This window comes from Camelus bactrianus, chromosome 4, assembly GCF_048773025.1.
Source record: "Camelus bactrianus isolate YW-2024 breed Bactrian camel chromosome 4, ASM4877302v1, whole genome shotgun sequence".
Lineage (NCBI taxonomy): Eukaryota > Metazoa > Chordata > Mammalia > Artiodactyla > Camelidae > Camelus > Camelus bactrianus.
The window spans coordinates 47068675-47085460 of NC_133542.1; the positions used below are offsets into that span (position 1 = coordinate 47068675).

Below are 16786 nucleotides of genomic sequence, written 5' to 3' on the forward strand. Positions count from 1 at the left end.
AACTAACACAATATTGTAAACCAACTAACCTTCAATTTTAAAAAGTTAAAGATTATAGCATGAGAAAGGAAAATTACAGGCCCATTTCATTCATAAATTTAGATGTAATAATCCTAAGTAATATATTATTAAAAAGTTCAACTGTATATAAAAAAGATAATGTACCATAATCAAGTTGAGTTTACCCCAAGAATACAAAGATGGCTTAGTATTAGAAAAACTGTAAAGGTAATTTACCACATCAATAGTTTAAAGAAGTAAAAAAACATATGATCACAAAAGTAGACGCAGAAAAGGTATTTGATAAAAGTATATACTGATTGATGATAAACCTCTAAGCAGATTAGAAATAAAAGGGAGTTTCCTTAAACTGATAAAAGATATCTATAAAAACATCAAAAGGAAATATTATTTGTGTAAACAATAGAAACCTTTCCTTTAAAATCAGGAAAAGATAAGGATGCCGACTATAGCATTTTTTGCTCAACATTGCACTTCTGAATTTTTTGCTAAAATAAATTAATACATTTAGCAGCAGAAATTTTTTAATAAATTAATTACAAAATAAAATAAATCAATGTCATACATTTCAAAAGAAAGAGATAAACTGTCATTTACAGATGATATAATTGCCTATTTAGAAAACCTAGAGGAATCTACAGACCAATTATTAGTTAGCAAGATTACTTGGTATAAAATTAACAGGCAAAAATCAATGAAATTCCCAGTCATTAAAAAAGAAACACAGATGATGAATAAACTTACGAAAATGTACTCAACCGTTTGGTTATCTGGGAAATTCAGATTTAAACAAAGATGTAATATTTTATTCTTATCAGATCAGCAGGTATTTTTAAAAATCTGACACTACCAAGTGTTAGAGAAGAGGTAGAGTAACTAGAAGCTTCATATGCTGCTGTGGGAACCATTGGTACAACCTCCTTGGGAGCCATTGGTACCATCTAACTAAGTTAAGTCAAAGATGCCCCAGACCCAGCAATACTAGAGTACATTCTCCAGAAAATCTCTTCCAGGTGTGCACAAAGACACGTTTACAAGGACGTTTATGGCAATATTGTTTATAGTGACTAAAAGCAAAAATCTTAAATGTTCATTGACAAGAAAATGAATAAAGATGGTACATTCATAAAAAAGAAAAGATACTATTGTGTAAACAAGCAAGTTATAGAAAGATATGATATTCCTTAAAATTGTAACATTCCACCCTCGCCTCTCTGACTTTATTTTTCCCCTTAGCACCTATCACATTCTAACATGTTATATAACCTATCTATAATTCATAAATTTTGCTTATTGTTTGGCTCACCCCATGGGAATATACGCACCACAAGAGTAGTGATTGTGTCTGTTTTGTTCACTGATGTTCCCAGGATTTAAAAGGGTGTCTCATATACAGTAGGTTCTCAACAAATATTTGCCAAGTGAATTTGTTGAATGAATTCAAGACAATATGAAAGCACATATTGAAAGTTTAAAAGAATGCAAAACAATACTACTTAAGATTTATAGATAAACACCCCTGTCTGGTTTGGGTTACCTTTGTGACAGAGGTGGAGGCTCAGGAAGGGACACGGAGGAGACTGCAAGTGTCCCTGTAAGGTTTTATTTCCTAAGGTGGCAATGGAGAGGGGAGTGTTTGTTATATGATTACCAACAAACTTTGCATGATGGGAAGATTTCACATCACAACTTTTTTTTTTTAAATAATAGGAACAGCAGCACCTGCAGCGCGTATCAGAGTTTCTAAGGGTTTTCCCACATGATCTCATGGGTCAACTGTGCAGAAGGGGCTTCCTATCAGCCCAGCTCAGAGTACAGTGGGGCTGGGGACTGGGGTTCTTCCAAACTGCCCAAGATGGGAAATCCCAGCGTGAGGAGGAAGAACAGGCAGCCCAGGGGGTGCCCCTCCTGGATGAGACGGGGAGGGGGTGTGGGAACTGAGCTTTGTCTGGCACTGTCCTCACCTGGGAGCCGCAGGGAAACGCTCTTCCAAGGCAGCGCTGGGTTCTGCATTAGGAGCTGTCCCAGTTCAGAATCTGAGTCCCTGTGATCTCTCTTTCCTCCCCTGGAGAATGGAGAATAGCTAACAACCTTGTTTTATCTACCACAGAGGGCTGTTGTGAGGACCAGACAACAAGGAAAGAAAATTACCCCAACAGTAGAGACCAGAGTCTCCATGCAGTTTTGCATTTTCTCCTTTGATATGAAACCTTTGAACATGAACATCATCCATGTCGTTACATAGTCTTCAAAATGACCACTTTTATTGGTCAGAGCACCATCAAGGGCCTAAGCATAATTCATTAAGTTATTCCCCTCTTGTTGTAGACTGAGTGTGTTTACCATTTCCCTCAACTATAAACAACAACGTAATTAACATCTTTATATGCTTACATTTTTGCTTTGCTTTTTTGGAATTATTTCATTAGGATAAATGCCAGAGTATATAACCAAAGTATATACATGGTTCTTACAGTTCTCAATAGGTTCTGTCTAAGGGCCATTTCCAGATGGTTGGCCCTGGTGGCACATGGGTGTGCGTAGGACCACCACGTCCTGTTCCAGGAAGGGGCTAGCCCTGACAGGATGTAATTCAAAATTCTATGAATTCGAGACTAATCCTGACCAAAAGAAAAGAGGAGACACTTATACTTGCTTACCAGTTTAAAAAATGCCCTACTTGGCAATATTGTAAACCCAGTTGACAGCTCACTTAACTGGACAGCTCTTATGTTATTTGTTTCTTGACATACATTTTAAAAGGTGGGGAAATTCAGACAAAATGAGACTTTATTAATATTCAACATTCATAAAATATTTACCTTGCGTATTTAAAATGCTCATAAAAATGCTGCCACACCATGTTAGTTTTGCCACACCATCTCCACCATGACCATGGGGCACTCTTATTTTAACTGTTTTTTTCCCCCTAAACAGAGAGGTCTTCTTTTAACTACCAAGTTTGCAGCTCCAGGCCTGTGACAGCCATTTGCAAGACAGGGAAGAAGGAGGCAGTGCAATATAGGTGCCTCTCTTGGAACCAGCTAATAATTATATGGTCCAATTATTCAGAATTTATTTTCTGCCAGGCACTGTCCTGTGTTATCTCCTTTGCTCTTTGATCCTGTTAGACAGGTACAACTTTTGAAAGTCCCAGGTATACAGGCACCACAGGCATAGCAGGTCGAATCAGAGAACAAAGATAGCAGTGATGTCGAGTCACCAGTCCCGGATCCGTCCCTAATTTCTGGCTCATCAGTCAACCCTTTTGGGCCTTGTCTTTGACCCAGTGAGAGACTGAGGGCCAGGGATGGGCATGGTTACACAATGTGTGTTCTTTACATCTCCCTGGTGGGGCTCCCCAACCTTCTGGAAGAGAGAGTTACTGCCTTTTCTTTCCCTGCACAGAACTCCAGGAGAGTCTCCAGCTCAAGGCTTGGCCGAGCAAGGATGGGCCCCATGAGCCAGCCCAGCAGCAGATTGGCACATGCTGTGTTGGCAGCATCTTCGTTGCTCACTCAGGAGCCCCAGGACTCAGGCTTGCCCTTCCCTTCCTTCCCCAAACGCTTTTTGAGCACTGCACTGAACGCAGTGGGGCTGCCTTTGGAGCACAGGAGCCCAGCTACACTCCACCTTGTGACACCAGCTGTGGGACATGGGTAAGTCACTTCTGCGGCCTCTGACCGCAGTTTCCTCATCTGTAAAATGGGGATAATAATGACTACCTCAGAGGGTTGTTGTGAGGCTTGAGTGAGGAGAAGGCATGACTGAGAGGCCCCGCATGGCGTGAGCTGGAGAGGGCCATCCAGGTGTTCTCCAGATCTGACTCAGGGGCCCCCCAGGAGCTTGGCCTGACACCGACACCCAAAACAGACCACAAAAGAGAAAGTGTCAGGCCAGGAGAGGCTAGGGCAAACTTTCCCTGAGGGTTGGGAAGTGTTCTGGGAGGGCTACCTGGAAGAGGTGGTGTTTGCACCAAAGGAAAATCAGTCTTCTTGAGAGACCAGAGCTGCCACCTGCAGCCAGAACTTCCATTTAGAACCTGGACAGAAGACTGCCTGCAGGGAGTACCATCAGGCTGACTCCACCCACCCAGAGAGGACACCCCCAGAACATCTTGGGGAGCTCTGCCCACCCCCCTCTGTCAAATGACCAGTGCACTTCATTCATTCACTTGATAAATATTTATTGAGCATCTGCTGTGTATCAGGCACTTCTCCCAGTACTGGAGATATATCAGTGAACAAACAAGTCCCTTGCTCTTAGCGCTGACCTTCCAGTGGAGAATACAGGGAAACTAGATGATATGCCAAAAAAGAACGATATTTTGGGTTGGTGGTGAGTGGTAAGGGGATAAATAAAGCAGGGTGAGGAGAGCAGAGGATGAATGGGGCATGGGTGCAATCAGAGAAGGCTGCAGTGGGTGGACTTCTGAGTGAGATCTGCAGGAAGTGAGGGTACAGACTGTGGATATCGGGGAAAATGATCCAGGCAGGGGAACAGCAAGTGCAGGATCCCAGGGAGGCAGGAGAAAGTGGGGAGTGAGACCAGAGGGCATCTTGTGGCTCTGATGGGCCTGATAGGACTCCAGAGTTACCCCCAGGGAGGGGGGACCCTTGGAGAGCTTCTCCGAAGAGCAACAGGCTTGGCTCTGGCTGACTGTGAGCAGAGACTGGAGCAGCGAAAAGCAGAAACAGGGAGATGGCCATGGGGCCACTGCAGAGGTGACCATTGCTTAGACCTGGGCAGAGGCAGCAGGGGGAGAGAAGAGGCTGGATTTTAGCTGTGCTTAAAGGTAGAGCTAAGAGGAATTTTTAAAGAGCTAGACTCTGGCCCCCAAGGCCCTCCTTGGGCTGCAGGACTGCAAGGCTCCCTATAGCCTCACCAAGCACCACCTGGAAGCCTCCTCATTCCACAGGTGATTGGGGAAATTAGACCTTAAATGCTTCATTTTCAGTTTTTTTTCCAGAAATAAAACCAAATGTAATCACTATAAGAAAAACTCCACCCCTGGAGCGCTGCTCTCTCCAGTGGAGGCAGGGATTAGATAAGATTTGCGGGACTGTGTTCACTCTCAATTTAGACGCTTTCCATAAATTAATGACAGAGGCAAAGGCAGAGAGGGAGGCCTGGGGGCGGGTCTGGGGCTGCTCTTCCCTCCTTCTGGACAGCTGGGCTGCTGCCCGCACTGCCTGGTCTGGGGCTCAGGGAAGCCGCTGCGACTCCTGGTTTCTGCCTGAGGTTTGCTGCTCTCAGCCCTTCGGGCTAAGCATCTTCATCACGGGGAGAGGATGTGGGAGAACGCTGGGGCTTTGGTCCTTCTCCTGAGGGCAATGGAGAGCCATGGAGGGTGGTAGGCAGAGAAGGGGCAGGAAAGATTTGCTTTTTTAGGGGGGACCTTCTGGCAACTCCAGGAGACTGGATTGGAGATGAGACTGGAAGCCAGGAGGTCCAGGTGGGACCTCTCAGGAGGGAAGGAGAGAAGGGAAGTGGAGTCAAGCAAAGGGACAAGAGTCCCCACTAATACAGATCCACCTCCCTGAGCCGCCCCTCGTCAACTGTGGCTCCGTCTTTTGGGCCCAGGCCTGATGCCCACCTCGCCTGGGGCCCTAGGCTCTTGTTGGTGCAGCCTCTTGGGACCCAGGTCAGGCCAGTGACTCATTTCTGAACGGTTTTGACTGAATAAGACAGTTCTACGTCTCACCTACGCTATCTGTCCCTCCTCGTCACAGTTCAGGGTTTTGGCCCCAAACAGCGGCAAATAAGAGAGGGATTTCCGGAGGTGGTTTATGGGACTTTTGCTGAAATGGTTGAGTGCACTTCCCCTGCAGTCTGCAGGGAATTGAACCACCCCTCCAAGGTCCATGTACCTCCTCGGCCTGTCCTAAGTCAGAGCTGGGCCTTGGTCTCCCTCAGGTCGACATGCCACCTTGCCTTCCAGCAGTGTGCCTGAGCTCCTCCCTCGGGTCCTGCTCAAACCTTTTTCCTCAGCACAACCTGCATGTCCTGCTCCCACATCACACGGCAAGGCCATGCCTCCTTTTCCAGGAAGCTGTATTCAGCCCAGTTTTCCACAGATGGCGCTGACTGATGGCGTGCAGGGAGTATGAAAGCCCAGCTCCCTTTCCTGGGGGTTTCAACAACCCTGAGATGTAACTTACACTCCAGAGCCTCCCCCTGGGTTCAGGCTGAAACCACCCTCTGCAGGATGAGGCCAGAAACAGCACCGTTTTTCTCCCTTCCCCGCGCTCCCAGCTCCTGGGTCCCACTCCTTTCTGGGCTCATTCTGGAAGCATTTCCTGGATAAACCACTTGCATGTGAATCCTTGGCTAAGAGCCTGCTTCTGGGGAACCCCTTGCTCCACACTGCTGCACCCACAGTCAAGTCTGCCTAAGGAGTCGTGCTGCCCCCAACCTCCCAGCCACCGTGGGCCTCCACGGCTCCATCTATATCATGGAGGAGCTGGGCTCTGGCCCTGTGTGAGCACTGCTGCTGGTAGGGTCCTGGATCCCTGCTCCCCACCCCACCACTTTGCCACAGCTGAACTCAGTCACCGAGAAAAGAGGAGCAGGACTCGTTTAAGAACGCACCATTGTTCCCAGCTCACAGAAGAGATACTCAGGCTATTACAGCTCATTACTAAACCCCAGCCACACTCTGAGAAGGATTATGGAAACGGTTCTGGTAGAAATCCCCAGCAGAAGTAACGTGCTCCTGCCGCAGGGAGCCCTTGGTGATCTTCCCCTGCTGTCTCCACCCAAGCACATTCAGGGGTTTGCATATCAGTGGGGTCGCAGCATTGGGGCAATGGGCCTCTGCCTGGCAGGCAGGGAAGCGGCCCAGGTGCCATATGGAGGACTTCGCACAGCTGCTGGGGGAGGTTTGAGGCTAAATCGTGCCCTGGGGGGAAACTGAATCTCAAGAGCCCAGGCAGGTCACTGCTCTGCCTGGAGCCTGCTGGTGACCCAGCAGGTCACAGTCCCCTAATAACCCTCAGTTCTCCCATTTGAAAAACAGGGATGGTGTCTGCCATTGCAGGGGTTCTCTCACTCACAGAGAACATGTTCGCTGAGTGTCCATGCTGGCTGGGCCTGGGGGCCTCACAAAGGCTTGGATCCTACCCTGTCTCTGTCCTCCTGCTGCTCCTGATTGGCGGCGAAGATGGGCAGGTGAGGAGAACGGTGAGAGTTAGAGGGAGAGATGGAGTGTGTTGGTCAGGCCCATGTTAGCACAGCTGAGACATGCCTGAGGCCATCAACAGCCAGGGGTGTGGCCGGAAGGAGCCACTGGAGCTGGCTGGTGGCTTGGGTCAGAGAAGACATGGTACTGTGGTCAAATGCTATGCTGTCACTCTGACCTGCGTTTGAGGCCCAGCTCCAGTCTGGTGACCTTGGGCAAGTCCTTCTGCCTCTCTGAGCCTCCTTTTTCTTGAGGAATTGTAACAGTTCCCACTGTCAGGCCTGTGTGATGGAGAGCACATAATTTGAAGCCTGACACAGAGCTGGGTTCAGTCTGGGTGGAGGTGGCTCCCCCATGTCCAAGTCCCCCAGGGTGGGGCCCTCTGCTCCCCAGGAGAGCCAGCCAAGGGGCTGAGAAAGGGGCAGGAGGCTTCCATTTGTTGGATGCAGAGCTGCAGCAGGGCTGAAAGTCCAGGGGCAATCCAGGTCTGCTGGAGAGCTGGGTGGCCCCCAGCCCTCCCTCTGCCCTGGTGAGTCCAGTCTCCGGGAAGCATGTGGGGCGGGTCCTGCTAAGTCTCCCCTCCTTCCTTGGGGAGTCCCCCCTCAGCCTGCAGCTCCACACACTTACCACATCCCTGGGGACACACTTCACTGGGAACTGAAACTCAAACACATTTCCCAAGGGCCTGGGCTGGGCAAGGGGCCCAACTGGGCCCTCTGCTACCCTCTGTGTCCAGAGCTTAGGTCCTTTGAATGGCAGCATCAGCTTCCAGCCATCAGATGGGAGCCCAGGCAGGGGCCAGCATGAAAGCCACACTGAGCCTAGCTTGGTGTGCATCATCAAGGAAGTTCTTTTCCCTCTCTGGGCCTCAGTTTTCATATCTGTATAATGGGCACTGTAAGAGGTGAAGAGAGCCTAGATTGGAACTTAGGCATCCTGCTGCCCAGGCCAGGGCTCTAGGACCATGAGGGTGAGCCGAGGGAGGCTCCCAGGTCACTTTCAGGCCCTGAGATAGTACAGAGGAACTAAGCATTCTGGCCTCTGAGTGTCTTGGACCCTAGCTCCTACCTTCCTACATGTGCCCTACCAACATGCACCCCCTCCAAGCACAAATCGGGGTAAGGAACTCCCATCAGGGAGGAGAGAATCAGATCATCTCAATTCAAATCCAGTTCTGCCCCTTACCAGCTGGGTGACCTTGGGCAAGTCACTTCACCAATCTGTGCCTCAGTTTCCTCATCTGTAAAATGGGGGTCCTAAAATCTACCTCACTGACCTTTGCAGGGATTTAATGAACTCGTGTGTGCGAAGTGCCTGACACGGATCAAACACTCACTAAGTGGAAGTTGCCTTTCCTTGGGTCCTCCTTGCCTCCTTCTATGTCATTATCCTGCCTCACCTTCCACTACCCATCTCAGCCGCTTCTGCTTCTCTTCCCTTTTGGACACGCCCATGCTTTCCAGCCTCCAGGCCTTTGCTCATGCTGTTCTTTCTACCAGGGATGCCTTTTCTCCCTCTCATTCCCACCATTCCAAATCTTACTGCTTCATTGTTCAGCTCAAATGCCACCGCCTCCAGGAAGGCTCTCCTCTAAGGAGCTCTGTGCCAGCAGACAAGAATACAAATAACAGGGGCACCAGAACTGGTAGTTTTCTGCCCACAGTGTCTTCCTCTATCCTGTGCGTGGGTCAGACTTGAACATGTAGAGCGTTTTTCTCCCCTGCCCTGCAGTACACAAAAGTGCCCACTAGGTGGTGATAGAATGACAAAGTCCCAGCGGGGATATTAGTAAGGGAGGCAGGACCAGGCACCATAGGTGTCATTCATTCATTTCTTCAACAAATATTTTCTGAGCACCTGCTATGTGCAAGACTGTAAGACGACAGTGGCAAAGAAAGCAACAAAGTCCCTGCTTTCAAGGAGCTTACGTTCTACTGGCAGGAGGTGAGAGAGAAGAAACATGAAAAGTAAGGAAATAAAGCAAGAAAAGCAGAGGTGAAGACTGTGCAGAAAATGCCGGGACCCACTTGCGTCCAGAACTCTGAGTGAGCATTTCTCCAGTGGATAGAGGAATCGGAAACTTAGGGTCCCAGAGTGGCTGAGCTGGCAGAGTCCCCAACCCCTTGCTACTCACAGTGCGCTCCGTGCGCCGGCTGCAGCAGCAGCCGCACTTGGGCGCTTACCAGAAATGCAGATTCTCAGGTCTACCCCGACTCTACTGAATCAGAATCTGCACTTTAACAAGAGGCCCAGGTAATTCATGTGCACATTAAAGTGAGAAGCTCTGCTCCAGCCAGAGGTATGGGGGTTACCCACAGCCATAGGCCAAATCGAGCCACCTATTTTTGTCTGATGCCCATGCAAGAATGGGTCTTGCTCAAAAAAAGAAATCTATAGAATAATATTTCATGACACATGAAAATTCCATGTACTTCAAACTCCAATGTCTATACATAAAGTTGTATTGGAACACAGCCGCACCCATTCACTTATGAATGTGGCTGCTCTCGGGCTAGGATGGCAGAGCTGAGTAACAGACCATATGGCCCACAAAACCGAAAGTATTTACTACTAGGCCCTTCTCAGGAAAAGTTTGCCAATCCCTGCTCTAGTTTGTCTTCCTTAAATGAGGAATCAGGGCCCAGAGAAGGGAGGTATCTTGTCAAGGCCTCGTAGGAACCCTGCTGGTATTTCCATATTGCACTCAAGGTCCTGTTTGCACAGACTGGTTTGGGCAGTTGAATTGCCTTTGCCTTTTCTGTGTTTGGAGTGATAGTCTCATTGAAAAAGGTTCATGCCTAAGATTTCTGATGTGATCAAGACATTTCAGTGAAATTCCCATTTCATATAAAGCTAGTTTGGAGCCCAGAATGAGATAAGGGTATCCACAGAAACCGAGCTCCTTTTACAAGAGTGTGCATGACTGATATTAAGCATTTTCCTGACAAGGGAGGTGACCTTGGGCTCCTGAAGAAAGGAGAGGGTTTCAGGGGGGTCAGTGCAGGGTGCACAGGAAGGAGTCTTTCCTGCCCCAGCCCATCCACAGAGTGAGGGGTCCTGACCCTGTGGGGTGCTCTGAGGCTTTGGGCTAGGCCAGCAGTTAAGACCTATCTCAAGTTGCCAAGTATTTCCCTGCCATGTCTCCAGGAGTTTAGGGGTCTTGGTACTGGCAGGGATATGGGGAACAGGAGGGGGCAGCAGAGAGGACAGTGGTCAAGGCAGGGACTCTGGCTGGGGATGCGGCTCAGAGCAGCTCTCCCCTGTTCAGCCTAATCCATAATTCCCACATCCTCATGCTTGAGGGTAAAGCTTAGCCTGCCTTAGCCGCTCCCTACACATGCCAGCTCCCCACACATGCCAGCTCCCCATCTGGTCCTGTGCTTTCCACCTCAGGACCTTTGCTCCTGCTATAGCCAGCCAATGACTGCAGTGCCCTTGGTCTGTCTCCTGACTGCCTCTCCAAAACCTCCCCAAGATTCAGGGCCCAGCTCAAAGTCTGCTCCTAAAAGAAGCCTTTTCTGGCATCCAACAGGTAGTTACTCCGCTTCCTTGCAGCACCTTGAACCTTTCTCAAGATCAAGAACACCATTTCCCCTTCTTTTCTCACTGGCTGGTTGGGGAACAGAGGAGATAAGAGCACAGCTCACACTCATTCATATTTAGATTTAAATATCACCTCAGCCACTTAGCTGGGAGACCTTCGGCAAGTTTCTTAAACTTTCTGAGCCTCAGTTTCTCATCTGCAAAATGGGAATAATAATAGCACCCACCACAAAGGGTTGCTGTGAAAATTAAATGAGATAACACATGTAAAGGACAGCCACGGACACACAGCTGGCGCTCAGTAAATGTTAGCTCTCATAGCATGTCAGAATAATCTTATTACCAGTCATGTGCTGAATAGAGAGCTGAGTGGCACATAATTCTGAATCGGAGACTTGAGCAGCATTTCTGGACAGTCACACTGTGCCCGGTACTGGTGGGCACTTTTCTACATGCTGCCTTTTCCAGCCCCTCCCTCGGTCCCAGGAGGCAGCTGTGCTCTCCCTGCCTCCCAGCCTGCAACTGCCCCCGAGCTGTCTGATCTTCAGGTGTCTCTGGGGTGCATGCCGGGCTGATCACTCTATGCCTGAGTGGGTGTGGGGAGGGGTCTAGGTTACAAGGTCAGTCCCAGGGTGCTGCAGTGGGACCCCAGCCCAGAGGACCAAGGCTGGTCTCTGACCAGGGCCAAGGGCAACAGTGGAGAAAAGAGTAAGGCAGGGTGCCCAGGTTGGCTGGTCAAGGCTCAGGGGGGTTGTTGGGTTGGCTCAGGCCCGTAAGTTTCCAGATTCCAAAAGTCAAGATGGGGACAAGTCTCAGAGTTCAGGCAGAAGCCAGATGACCATAACAGATGCCCAAGGGCTGAGCAGACCCCTCACCCAGGCTGACCTAATCCAAGACCCTTGAGCTCTTTGCACCCCTGACCAAAGGGCAGGAGGGGTCCTAGGCCTGGAGCAGGGGAGGGGGCTTCAGGGGGCAAATGCCACAGCTTTGGGGAGTGAAGCCAGTCAGGGACAGGGAGGCAGGCAGCTGCATGGACATGGACATGGCTGGGGGCCCATTTTCTCCCGCTGGCCAAAAGGCGAGCGTGAAAGCCGATCTCCTTCTGCCAACATTTCCGGTGCACCCCCGAGGCCCCAGCCCTGGGCTCACTGCTCACCGGCCCCCACGACATCAAATGATTGTCCTCATTGTGTGGTTTGGAAACCAAGGATCAGACAGAAGTGCTTTGCCTGATGCCCCCGGCCAGTTTGCGGCAGAGGCAGACCTGAGCGAGCCTTGTTCTCACAGAGCCTTGGAAATGACACAGGCACAAGTACCTAACTTTCTGCTTCTAAAGGGGCCCCCAGGCATGTCCTCACCTCTACTCGTGTACTGGGCGCATAACAAATGACCACAAACCTTGTGGCTTCCAACAACACCCCCTTACTGTCTCACAAATGACCAGTCACATACAACTAGAAAGAAAGCTCAACAGCACAGAGCAGGGTATCGAGTTTAGAAATAAACCCTAAAAGACCCACATTTAGTGTAATAGTGAGGAAAAGATGAATTCTTTCAAAAAAGTGTTGAATAACTTCCTAGCTATATGAAAAAAAAGGAAACTGATCAAAATTTCAGTAAAAAAACTAAACCATAAATGTACCAGGCTTAGAAAGCATGAGATATATGTCTTAAAAAACTAAACCAATGTGAAAAAGGTTTTTTATGTAAAAAAGCAATTTTAAAACATGGCCCCCAAATTCTTCCATACTCTTCTCATGAAGAGGTAGGGTCTCTGTCCCCTCCTAGAATCTGGGCTCGGTGACTGCGTGACCAATGGAATATGGTGAAGTCGGGCAGCACCGTTTCCAGGCTCAGGCCTTGAGAGTCTGGCAGCTTCCCTGTCTGTCTCTTGGAATGGCCCAGGCTGCCGGCTGTGAGGAAGTCCAGGCCACATGCAGAGGTCCTGGGTAGATGTTCAGGCCAGCAGCCCAGCAGAGGGCCCTGCTGACAGCCAGCCTCCACAACCAGACACATGGGTGAGGAAGCCTTCAGCTGACTCCAGCCCAACTGTTACCAAACCAAACTTGGGTCTGCTTGCCTGCATGCAGTAAAGCTAATCTACTGACACCACGTTGTGGTAAAGGGAAGTGCAGTGTTTCTTCCAGGCAGTTAGTGCTTAAAAGACCAGAAGTCCCCAGTGGCTTTGGGGGAAAAGTTTTTAAAGACATGGTGAAGGAGGGGAGTTGTGGAGTGTGTGACCAGCTCTTGGACATTCTTCTGATTGGTTAGTGGTGAGGTGATAAGGAGTCAGTATCGTCAACCTTCTGGTTCCAGCTCGTCTTGGGGCTACGTGCGTGTGGGCAGCACACAGTTACCTTCTTCCACCTGGTGGGGGGTTCAGTATCTACCAAAGAGCTCAAAGGACATGGCTCAGAATATTATCTATAGCCCTGGAGGGGGAACTAAAGGTTCTTGACTTTGTTTAATGGCTAAACTGTTATTGTTTTGTCTTGCTTGACTGTTTTCCTTTCTTTCTGCATTTTCTCATTTCTCTGATTAAATGAGCTCTTTGGAACTCGGGGAAGCCTTTGAGACTAAAGTTTTCCTGCAGACAAGAGGCAGGCAGAAGACATGATGTGGGCAGGGAGAGGTCTGTTCTGGGAAGGTCCCATAGGGTCCTGCTCGGTTACACAGCCAAGAAAGAGCTTCAATGAGAGGTTTCACTGAGCCAAGCCAGACAACTTCTAGAAACATCAGAGATAGTAGTGGAATGATTGTTGTTGCTTTAAGCCACTATGTTTTGGCTTCATTATAATATTCATTATGCAGTAATATATACACTATGCTACACCCTCTGTGACAAAACCTAGAAGCCATGTGAATACAAAATTTCTGCATTAAAAATAATTAACAAAATCCTACAACAAAAAACGGGGAAAGACCATATTTGCGACTCATGTTACAAAGGGCTAATTTCCTTATTGTACAAATAATGCCTACAAATCACTAAGACGAAGATGCCCAGTTCGTCTGAATAGGCAAAGGCTATCCACAGATGGTTTATAGAAAAGGAAATGGCTCTTAATGTACGGAAAGTGCTCAACTTGGCTCAAAAGAGAACTGTAAATTAAAATTACAATAAGACACCATTGAAAAATAATACACTGGAGAAATAGGTGCTTTCATACATTACTAATCGTATAAATTGAACAACTTCTCTGGAAAGCATTTTATCAATATCTATCAAAATTTACAGCACACATTTTTTGGACCCAGTAACTCTGCTTCTAGGAATTTATCTTACAGACGCATTTACCCACGAGCAAAATGACATTTGTGAAAGGCTCTTGTCGCAGCATTGTAGTAGTCAAGATGGGAAACATTCTAAGTGTCCATTAGTAGGGGACTGTTCGTTACTTGAGGTTCATGCCTACGGTGAAATGCTCTGCATCCATAAAAAGAATGAGTCACCTCTATGTGTACGGATGTGTAATGATCTCCAGGATACACTGTTCAGTGTAAAAAACGAGGTGATGCAGAGTGTATATGCTACCATTTATGTGAAGACTCTATGCATATTATTATATGTATTAAACATTTCTGGACAGATGTGACTACCTCTGGGGAAAGGATAGGAGAGTGGGGGGTGGCAGGGTAGGAGGAGCAATTTTCACATTATACCCTGTGTACCTTTGGGAATGTGTATCTTGTGCATTTATTATCTATTCCAAAACTACAGAAAAACGCTCATTTAAAAATAGTACTCAAATAACTGGTTAGCCATTTGGAAAATATTAAGGAGAACCCCACTTCAAACCACACACACACAATGTTCCAAATAGATTCAAGATTTAAATGCAAACATGAATTTATAAAAGCTCTACAAAAACTTCTTTTCTTACTGTCATTTTGAAGTTTTGCATGTTCCAAACTTCCATTCCCCGGCTGGAGCTGTGGCCCTGACCCTCAGTCTGTTGCCCCGGTGTCTCCCAGGCTGCCGTTGCCTGGAATTGACTAAGAGCTCCCTACATCTGAGCTGCTTAATAGGTAATTTGACCCAGTGAAGCCCAGGTCAGGCCTCCGACCCCTCTCTAGTTCAGACCCTCCCTCTCCGTACCACTTCCCCTGATCCTCCTCAGGGGCGCTCGGCTGGCTCCATGCCCCAGCTCCAAGGCTAGCACCTGGTAGCACTTAATGAGCACCAGCTGGATGCTTTGCCTTGGGGGAGGGGCTTATCGACATGTCATGTCCCCTCCTGCCCCCAGTGGACAGGCTTGCCTAGTGTCCTGGCCCTTCCTGATGTGGGGGAGGAGTGGGCTCAGGTATCACCACTGATTAGCAGAGGATGGAGCCACAGGGCTTTGCTGTCCCCAGAAGCCCTGACCTCAGGGACAGAAAAATACCTTGTGTCAATATTCGAGGTATTTCAGAAATTGTTCCTGAGGTGGCCTAGCAGATAAACAGTCTGTGGATAAGACATGTATTAATGTATTATTTACAGGAGGGAGATGGCAGGGCAGAGCAGCGGTCAGGGATCCAGGTGGCCAAAGGGGACAGCTCCAGCCCCTCCAGCGACTTGCTGTGTGACCCCAGGCTGCAGATGTCATTTCTCTGTGCCTGTCTCTGTTTCCTACCTGAGCCCTGAGGGGGCAGAATGGATTCTGATAAAGTCAGCAGAGAAGAGACCACTAGTAGGGCCTTTGAGTGCCTTCTGGGTGCTCCCAAGGCTGGGAGAAAGTACCTGAACAGTTATTGGCAGAGATGAAGCCAGCAGAGTTGAGGGACGGGTCTGGGCCCCTCCCACTTGTCCTGCGTCTGGCTTCAGCATCTACGTCTCAGACCAACTGTTGTCCCTGGGGTACAGGTTTCCTTGGATGTGTTGCTATTTATCAAGCACCCATGACATATGTTACCTGCTGTTGTAAGCACTATATGTAGTCATCCTCTCAACAAGTCAACAAGCCATGGGGGGGGGGGGTCTACTATTATTCCCATTTTACAGATGAGGAAACTGAGACATGCAGAAATTTAACGACTTGTCCTTGGTGGGTGGAAGAGCTGGGATTTAAACCCAAGCAGTCTGGCTCCAGAGCCTGAACTCCTCACCTCTCTCCTTCATGGCATGGGTGCTTGATGAATGGGCCTAGGGCCCATGCAAACATTGCTTGCTTAATAATCACAATAACCCTCAAAGGTAAGTGCTGATAACCCCATTTTGTGGCTGAAGAAACTGAGGTTTAGGAAGAGAATGTGAACTGACCTAGACCACACAGTTTGTAAGTGACAGAGCTGGGATTCAGACCCAGTCCATCTGCCTGCAAACTCTGGTCTGTGCATGACCCCACGTGGCTCCAGCACCTTGGCCCTCGACCTATGCTTGACCTGCCTCCAGCCAATCAGCAGGTGTCCAGCAGACTGGGTCACCCACAACCAATTAAAGTCCCTCTCACAACTGTGAGCTTCCTATGGGGAAATGAACCAAGTATTAAAGAGGCCGTAGCTGCATTCAGACGTACCTGGTCCAGGCTCCTGTGTATGCACAATAGGCTAGGCTCAGAGCCCAGTCTGTGCGACCAAAGACCCCTGCCTGGAACAGTGTGATCATCATGGAACAGACCTAGAGAGGATGGTTAGGGCACTCAGGCCCTGGGAATGGGGATTGTCCCTGACTGCATTCTCCTCGCCCAACACAGGCATACTCTGACAGTTGTAGGCACCCTTACGAGTATCCACACACGTTCACACAGGAGTCCCCCCTGGATGCCCCTTTATCTACCCCAACCCCATGACATGCCTGCCAGTCTGGAGCCTCTGGGGCAGTGGGTACTCAGAGGGAGGCCCTGGGGGCCAAGAGCACCAAAGAGTCTGGCATCAGTCTCAGAACCAGTCTCAGTTTGATTAAGGCTTGATCACACACACACAGATGCACAAGGCACACATTTGGGGTCACGCCCCCCCAACACACTGTCACTGCCACCCCCGAGTAGCCACCGCACAGCTGCAATCCCACAGCCCCCGCTCGGCCTCCCGCCCCGCCCACTCCAGTCCCGGCCCCGCCCC

General features: G+C 48.9%; 1 long non-coding RNA gene across 1 annotated transcript in view; it reads left to right on the forward strand.

The window, feature by feature from the left end:
- Positions 1-4176, forward strand: part of LOC141577466 (uncharacterized) — a 36749-nt gene extending 32573 nt beyond the window's left edge. Inside the window, exon 4 of the long non-coding RNA XR_012506423.1 lies at positions 3430-4176. This is a non-coding gene — a long non-coding RNA (uncharacterized LOC141577466). The remainder of the gene's footprint in view (positions 1-3429) is intronic.
- Positions 4177-16786: the final 12610 nt, after the last annotated feature.